Genomic DNA, 9,226 nt, shown 5'->3' with positions numbered 1-9,226 from the left:
TTTTTCATCCTAATGTGGTCTGGAAATGTCTCCCACTATTTTCAAATTTAAATTTCCGGGGGAGTGCTTTGCTATCTACATTACTTGTGTGAGACGAGACTGTCTTTGAATAATTTATGCATTGCCCAACGCAATAACATGTATAACAGTGATAGTAAGCATCTTGCAAAGATTTAATACCAACGAATGATGTTGTATATAATTAGTAACCGAATGTCGTTTTCACAAAAACGATAACCAATCTTTTTCGAATGGGTTACAAAAGTATACATTTCCGAATGAGCTCGGCGTCCAAACGAACTCTAACGGTCGTTTTTGAAACGATAAATTAAGTTAAGATTACTTCAAATTTATGTATAAGTCAAACGCATGTTGCTTTCATCAACGATTCTAATTAACTTGAACATCTGCCGTATTCGCAAATTTGTCCCAAAATAGCTTTTTGAGAAGTAGCGTGTCCAACATGTTAATGTGACGATTTATATCCCCCTCAATATTGAGTTGACGACCACAAAGTGAATGACCCTTTATTTAAGACAGAGGCTGTCGGGGCGCTCTGTCACAGATGTCTTATCTTCGCTCCAAAGAAAACCCCTACTGCCCCTCTTGGCTATCTGTTACCATTTTGACAAAATAGACACTATTTCATCATTTCATAATAAAAACTCTTTGACTATTTCGTAATATCATAATATATACATATATATACACACACATACATATATTATGTATATATATATATATATATATATATATATATATATATATATATATATATATATATATATATATATTTTCACAACAATTTCATCCGCCATACTGACAAATAAAGGTTAAAATTAGATCCCGAGGAAACGTAGGTTTTTGTTCAAAACAAAATTAAGTGGCTCTGTGTATGTGATGAAGTTATAATCTCAGAGCATTCCTCACTTATGTGCCGTCGTCGAATACTCTCTCTTTCCTCTCTCTCCATCTCCCTCCCTCTCTGTCTCTTCCCCTCTCTCTCTCTCTCTCTCTCTCTCTCTCTCTCTCTCTCTCTCTCTCTCTCTCTCTCTCTCTCTCTATATATATACATATGCGTGCGTGCGTGTATATTTGTATGTAAGTGTGTTAGTGTGCATCTGTGCGTCTCTGTGTATTGTATATCGGCCATCGACCTCTGTCTGTATATATGAATAACTTAAAACTTCTACCCTGGCTAGACGGTTACAATTGCAATTTTTTTGAGTGAAAGACAACATTCAAATTAAAAAAAATAATTTCTATTAGTCCTGTAGAGTAATTCTGATCAGCAATTATCGTCGACAAGAACATTTATAATAGAACTGTATAATTGTGTTTTAGCGCATGTTATGTTCATTTGCATTTTACAGATGAACCTGTTTTCGTCCCAAAGACTTCTAAACATTCGGTGTAATGTGTCAAATTAATACGCTTGCAAAACAATACAAACAGAAGAAATACATCAGTGCACAAATGGACCTTCTGATCCTCTGAAAGGACGTGCCCTGGACAAAATTGTATCAAAAAGGACTGTCAGTGAAATGTGGCCTATAAAAGCATCTCGTGCTTCAATTATGCTACTCTCAAGGTTTTAAATTGCTAATCAGATTGAATTGAGAAGCGACTGTGCGTCAGCTTTGTCATCATTTTGGTGAACAGGACTTAAATTGACGTCTAAGTAATGAATTTATCCTCCAAAGAGGATTAAAGTAAACATACTGTGAAATTCAACTGTGTATTTGAGCTTTGATGAACATGAGTATCTAATTTCTGACAGAAGTACATTTCAATGTCAAAAAATTAAATTTAGTAGTTATTTTAACCTTGGATTAGCAATTGTTTTGCAGATTTTGTGCACAAAAATAAAAGTTTTCCAATTTTTAATATAGCTTAAAGCCACAATAGCTGTGAATTCATGCATAATTTTTTAAAATGATTTTTTTAAACCAAAGTTGATTCGTGTAAATAGGTTAAATAATAATAAACGGGTGCCGCACCTGTAAAATGTCGCTCCCATTGAAAAGTACAAAAAATGCAGTATTTCGTGCACATACAAATCGTGATCTTAACGTAAGTGTTTTCAAAGTATTATGATGTGTTGATTACATCATTGCTTCTGTAGACATTGATGGAGATTTCACTGTAGCTGCGATTATTTTTGCTTTACACACCTGCCGTTTGTGTGTTTTCATATTTGAGCAGCCACACTCTCCTCTTTGCCGACATCTGACTCGTCATGGACATCGTACTCCTCGAAATAAGAGGGGAGAGGGGTTAAGTCAGTTGTAGGGAAGACTCTTTGCTAGCATTGTCGATTTTACAGGCAGTCGACCGCCCCGTGTACGGCAAACCATAAATATATACTGTTTAATAATTATAATTATTATACACCCCCCTTTAATCGTCCGTATAAACTAGTTCTATAGTAAATTTTGAGGGATGCGGCACGCGCGATATGAGTGGAACGCGCGCGATTACTGCTCCGTTGGCACGAAGCCAATTAATTTTCAGTGCAGCACAAGCAAACTTCGCTGAATGTTTTCAATTTAATTAGTTTTTTAAAACAAAAATCAATTGCATTTAGACTCAGTTTTGTGTTTAGCGTGTTTTAAACCTTATACTACGAATACATTTTGGTGGAAGTTGTTATTATGTCTATAACTCACCGTAAAATAGTTTGTTTACATCCGATAATCGCTAGGTCAAACAGGCGCGTCGCGCGTCTCCCGTATTCGGGACTCCGCGTACTATACAAAATACGGAAAGTTATTGGACGGTCAAACTCCCATAGGTTACGGCAGTAGGTGTATAATTAGATATTATTCCCTAATATTTTTCTTCGTTCAGCGAAGGAAAATACGAGTGACGTAATGACCGTGTCACCACGAGTCGAAGACGAGTGGTGACACGGTCATTACGTCACGAGTATTTTCCGAGCTGAACGAAGAAAAATATTAGGGAATAATATACTTATCACATGCACAAGCCAAGAATTCGTTATTTTTTGCAAAATAAAATAAGTTTTCCGTGACAATACGGCGTTTAAACTTTTGAACTACTTTAGGAATAAATATCAGTACGCCGTGCACAAGTTGTCAATCATTTCCAGTCGTCCGTCGTGTGCGTTAGCGCTCACGTTCGTTCGTGTGTGGAGCAAATGACAGCTCTCGGTCTACACGTAGGCTACCTTCCGCAAAGTTATACTCTATTTCAAAGATAGCATAGTCCTAGAAATTTATCACAGACGAAGATACGCTATTTTTCGGGAACAAATATCGACTGAATCTCGACGGCGTGAACACTGTAAACGTCGCGCCTGACCTAGCCCTGCGTACGATGCTGTGTGTTCCGCTACAGCTAATAGTAATGTCGTAGTCTGTGAAAATATCGATTTCATTGCATGACTTTTGATCGTGGGAGAAACATCGGCCGCCATGTTGTTTGTTTACATATTTACGAGCACACCGAAGATCGACAAAAAAAAAGGTCCGACGCACCAAAATTGATGACATAGACGCGGGTTGTCGTGACGTAGAACGACCAGGGAATAAATCCCGTATTTTTTGTTCGGAGACGACAAACTTGGCTTGTGCATGTGATAATAAGAACATATATCATACAGGTACCCTAAAGTTTTAAAAAAGGTTTATAAATTACAACTAATAAGGGGAGAAAACGCTTTGGGAATGAAGGGAAGTGCCCTTAGGAAACCGTCACTCCATGATTACATCAATTGTTAATACAGCGCTTGTCTTTTTAGTGTGGAGTTTCAGGGTTTGGCACACACGGGTTTCTTGACTGTAACGTACAAGTTGTTGTACTCCGACACATAACATCAAAGGATGCGTCGATTGCCGCACGTTCTGTTATCATGCAGAATGTTACGGAGCTATAACACTGTAGCAGAACTTTTACCTAAAGAGTGACAGTAATCTTTCCCGATACAGGCATATGATTTGTTCAAACCTTCGCAGTCTCGGTCAAACACACCGGAAGGCTATTCCATTTAACATCAAGGGATGTGATTTGCACTAAAGGGCGTGATTTTTACCGGGAATATTAAAATAGCCTAAATGCAAAAATTGAAACTATTTGTTATGAAATTGACTAAACATTTATTTGTATTGTACCCCGAAGGGTAACACTCACTCAGTATAGCCAGGTTTGACTTCCATAACGGAAACCACCTGTGTATTGAGTGTTCATCAAAACTTCAACATGAAAACTTGTTTCCGCCAACTTTGCTCTCTGAGAGCAGCGGCGCAGATAGGCAGGCACAGATTGAACTCATTGCAATAAACAAGCATGAGTCTAGTACCAAGTCCAAGTCCAATACAGGGGAAAACGCAGACAATTTTACACAACCCTTTGGACTCGTACCACGATTCCTAATTAACAGACGTTTGCATGGATGTGGCTAAGAAGTTTGTGCACTGGCATCTCTGCTACACGAATAAAGTGCGCCGCGTACCGGAGTTCAAATTTGACATATGTGTTTTGGTTATTTTTCATCGGGGGGGGGTCATCAAATTTTTTCGTCTGACAAAGGGGGGTCATCTTTTTTCACGAAAAATGTAGGGGGTCCATATTTTTTTGAACACCGGCGACAAGATTTTGCCGGCCCCCAAGGCCGTAAAAACTGAACGGTCGCTAACGGAGGGCTTCTCAGATTTGATGGCTTCTATGAACTCAACTTCAACGTCCAGTAACACACTTTGTCGACCACGGCGATGGTTTCTAGGGGATTTACTGAACCGGTCTCGCAAAAATGTACCCAAATCTTCTTTTAATAATTATACGGTCGTTGCTGCCAATCGCAATTTCTTCGCTGTTTGTACATGTGATCGATTTTGACCGGGTACGACTTGGAAATCGCCGTTTTTCCACTCGTTTGCAGGTCGGTAGTTCAAGTGAAGCCCAAATTAGGTCAGTGAGATAACTTTCAGTGCCTATGATAGCACATTCCAATCGATCGCTCGTGAATGGGGTGTTTTTTCTGGGCCTTGAAGGTGGCTGATGAGCCTTGATCAGGGGCATCTCGATTCCACCCTTGGTTGTATAATAGGACTGGAGTGACGTTGGGCGACCTACTTCGTTTTTTGGTCACGATTACAGTTGTCTTTTACAATTATCTACAACAATGACAAACAACAGCAAGGAATGACACATTGTTTTTTAATATTTTTTATTATCGTCATCATCATCATCATCATCATCACCATCAACAACAACAACAACAATAACAACAACAACAACAACAACAACAACAACAACAACAACAACAACAACAACAAGATTACTCCATTCCCTGTGTTCAGACCGACAGTTGTGACCGTTAAAACAACTCGTTTAAATTTGCATGCAACAACACTGCACTGTGCGGCGGCATTCTCAGACGAAGACAGAAATGAAAACGTGTCGTCTGTCTTGGATAAAATGTTGCATTTCCGTCTGGTATTTCTTTGTGTCGAACTGTAAACCTTGGCTGTGACAAACAAAAAATCCGTGTGTGCCAAACCCTGAAACTCTACACTAAAAAGACAAGCGCTGTAATTAAGTGTAGCGCAGACTTAGATGTAAACTGCTCAAACATGTGTTGTGCATAGAAGAACGAATACGATGTAAACAAACCATGTGTACGCTTAAAAATAAGCTTATACGTGCAAAGGGTGAAAACCTTGTGTCATCAAAGATTTTTTTACTAGCGTCTATGGTGTAGTTTCATCACAAAACATGAGCTGGGAAGAAGACTAATAAATAGTGCAATGTATTCTAAGCGGAAGGCGGGTACACCGTATTTCTCAAAACAGTAGACAGAGTTTGCATTGGCATTGAAAACTACTACAACATCAGTACATGGATGAAGCCTCCATGATGAAAACAATTAAGATTAGTCAAAGACAGTCAACTTTATTTCATCTAAAATAATAGAACGAACTCGCCTTCTACAAAAGAAACAACCAAAAAGAAGAATTCGACTGAAACAAAGTACTAAGGCCAGATAGCCTTAGCCCTTAATAAACAAACAAACAAACAAACAAACAAATAAATAAATAAATAAATAAATAAATAAATAAATAAATAAATAAATAAATAAATAAATAAGTCAATCAATAAATGAACGAATGAACAGCCTGATGACTTGATGAAAGAAAATTATTTCACGAATTGTTGAGTAAGCGGGTGAGTGACTCAGTGTATTGGCATTGATGTGAAGGATAAGTGTTGAGCTTGAGTCGATAGGACGATGGGTGGATGAACGGATGAATGTATGGAATAATGAATGTTTTAAATGAGTAAATCAATGAATTATTGTGACAATTCAATTCTTTCATTAATGTAAAAAATGAACGAAAGAACCACTTTCAATAATATCCTCCGGTAGGTCTTCCTTGAAGTAAATGAAGTACTTGTCGGAGACGAGCATTGCCGTTAACCCGTTGAAATAATGTATTGTTACATTGAGGCCAGTGGATCAGATCCGCCCAAAATCCACGCACTATCAACAGTAGGTCGAAAAACTGGCAACGCCAAATCTACAGTAAAAGTAAGCAGATTGTATCCTTTGTGCAATCACATCTGAAAAAATGACACAAATATAAGGTCGAAATAACTACTTTTGAATTAAAATGTACTTTCTATCAGAAACTTGATCCTCGTCTTCATCATAATTAAAGCATACATTTGAAATTCTGTATGTTTACTCTAACTACTTTGCAGCTGAAATCATTACACCTGAGGGATGGCCCATCTGACGCTCACTTCGTAATTACGACTGATTTACAATTAAAAACCTTGAGAGTAACACTAATGAAGAAGAATATGTGTTTACATGCCATATATATATATATATATATATATATATATATATATATATATATATATATATATATATATATATATGTGTGTGTGTGTGTGTGTGTGTGTGTGTGTGTGTGTGAGAGAGAGAGAGAGAGAGAGAGAGAGAGAGAGAGAGAGAGAGAGAGAGAGAGAGAAGAGAGAGAGAGAGAGAGAGAGAGGTGTACATCGGTCATCGACCTCTGTCTGCAAGTATGATTCAGGACTACCGTGACTAGACAGTAACACATGCAATATTTCAAGTCAAGGTTACATTCAACTTACGATTATAGTGTCTTTTCGTCTAATAGAGATATTTCTGGTTCTCAATGGTTATCTAGAAGAGATTTTTTCTTTTGATGTTCGTTTGTGACGGTGAAATATTTTTTCAGTGCGTGTTTATTTCAGATGTAGATTGAAAGATCCGTCGCTCGAGAGGAGGGGGGGGGGTAGAGAGCGCCCTCGAACGACGGATCTTTCAGTTCATTTCAGATGAAGCTCTTATTGTGAAAGGACCTCCTAAGTTTAAATGTATTATCGTTAGATAAATACACTAGTAATAACAATACAATTATAAGAACTATCAATGCACAAATGGACGTGTTTTTTCCGCTGAAGTGACAACCATAACCCGAGATAAATCTACTGCACACGAAAAATTCTCAAAAAGGACTGTTTGTGATACATGAAATATAAAAACAATCTCCTGCTTCGTAAATACTACCCTCAAGGTTTGAAATTGTAAATAATTTTTATCAAGAAGCCAGTGTGCGTCAGCTTTGCCATTATTTTGGTGCACAGGACTTGGTGACTGCTAAATGAATTAAAGCTTCAAAGAGGTTACAGCAAACTTACTGAAAGTCAAATGTGTGCTTAAGTATTGATGAACTCGATGATCTAATTTCTGACAGAATTTTGTGTTATTTTATATGGCATTTGCGATAAGCATTTTTTTGCAGATTTTGTTCTCACAAATTATATAGTTTTGGCAACTTTTGGAGTTCGCTTCTTTGATGTGCAACTCGTATTTTGCATAAAAATCAAAGATGGCTGCCAAAACGACCTCCAAATCAAGTAAAATGTCATCTCTGCTCCTTTAGATCCTATCAGAGATATTGCTGTGTCCTTTACCCGGAAGATGGGGTCAAGGAGTTCATATCTTTCATTGGCAGACATGTGCAACCCTTAATTTAGTTAAAAATTCAAGACGGCCGTCCAAATGCCTGTTTTAGTATGTAACGAGTCGTATCTAAAATAGTTTGACCTAATTTCATGTGACAAAAATAACTAAGCTGTGTTAAAATACCACAAAGTAGTGCTTCCTTCGAATTACACAGTCTGATCGTTGGATTGTTATAGGAAACTGGTTATTTTGTGGATCTGCAAGTCTTCAATCAACGATTAAATAGCAATACAATGGTTAAAGATTTGCAATTCGGACTCGAGGGAAACGGGTACCCTCCCAATTTGACTCAAAGCAAGGCTTGCTTTTCATGCAACATAACACAGTAAACATACGGAAATTTTCAGTTTTACTTTCATTTGATGCCTTGGATTCAGTCGTCTTCATAAAATCTATAGGACACCGATCTTACCTCATGCCCCAAACGCATTGTCATCAAAAGTATGCTAAGCCAATGTTCAGTGGTATGTGCTAACACTGGGTTCATCTTACTTAATGGAGTTTATATAGTCTCACCCGTCAGCGACAACCTATATTCATTCGTGCTGTGGAGCAGTAATTTGTAATACTCTCGTAATTTTTAATACTGCAGCGAATTGTAATAAAATTTTGCGGCAATTTGTAATACTGCAGTTAATTGTAATAAACATTGGAGTAATTTGTAATAATGGAACTAGCGCAATTTGTAATAAAATTTGGAGTAAATTGTAATAAACCTTTTTTGTGTCCGTGTCCGTGATGTTCTCGATTTTCATGACTGTACTGCGGCATTTTGTAATATGAGGCATTTTGTAACAAGTTATGCAAAATGTAATATGGGTATCAGCATTTTGTAATAAAATATTGTTTACGCGATTTGTAATAAGGGTATCAACGTTTTTGTAATAAAACGAGTTTATTAACAATAGTTAACGCATTTTGTAATAATTATAAACATCCGCTGATATTGTAGCTATTTCAAAATGCTTTGTGGTTTCTGAATACGTAAAAAACAATAGCATTTAATAATGTCGAGATTATATCTCACTACCGTACCAGTGCTAGGTTATCATAATAACGCCAGATAAGGGGTTCTTAGTTCAACTGATTCCCAATATTAGTCAAACAATTATGAGTAACACGATTGGAACTATTTTGGGATAATTGGATCTTCATATTTTTCAAAATTTTCAAAAATGTTAAGTGCGCTGTAGCTGAAAGTTG

General features: G+C 37.2%; 1 protein-coding gene across 1 annotated transcript in view; it reads left to right on the top strand.

Annotated features, from left to right (window-relative positions):
• The window catches only part of LOC139132701 (uncharacterized), a 220,793-nt gene that overhangs the window by 60,611 nt on the left and 150,956 nt on the right, over positions 1-9,226 (top strand). The window lies entirely within an intron of this gene.

Source organism: Ptychodera flava, chromosome 5, assembly GCF_041260155.1.
Source record: "Ptychodera flava strain L36383 chromosome 5, AS_Pfla_20210202, whole genome shotgun sequence".
NCBI lineage: Eukaryota > Metazoa > Hemichordata > Enteropneusta > Ptychoderidae > Ptychodera > Ptychodera flava.
The sequence above is the reverse complement of the archived record's forward strand: the minus strand, read 5'-3'. Positions and strand labels throughout refer to the sequence as shown.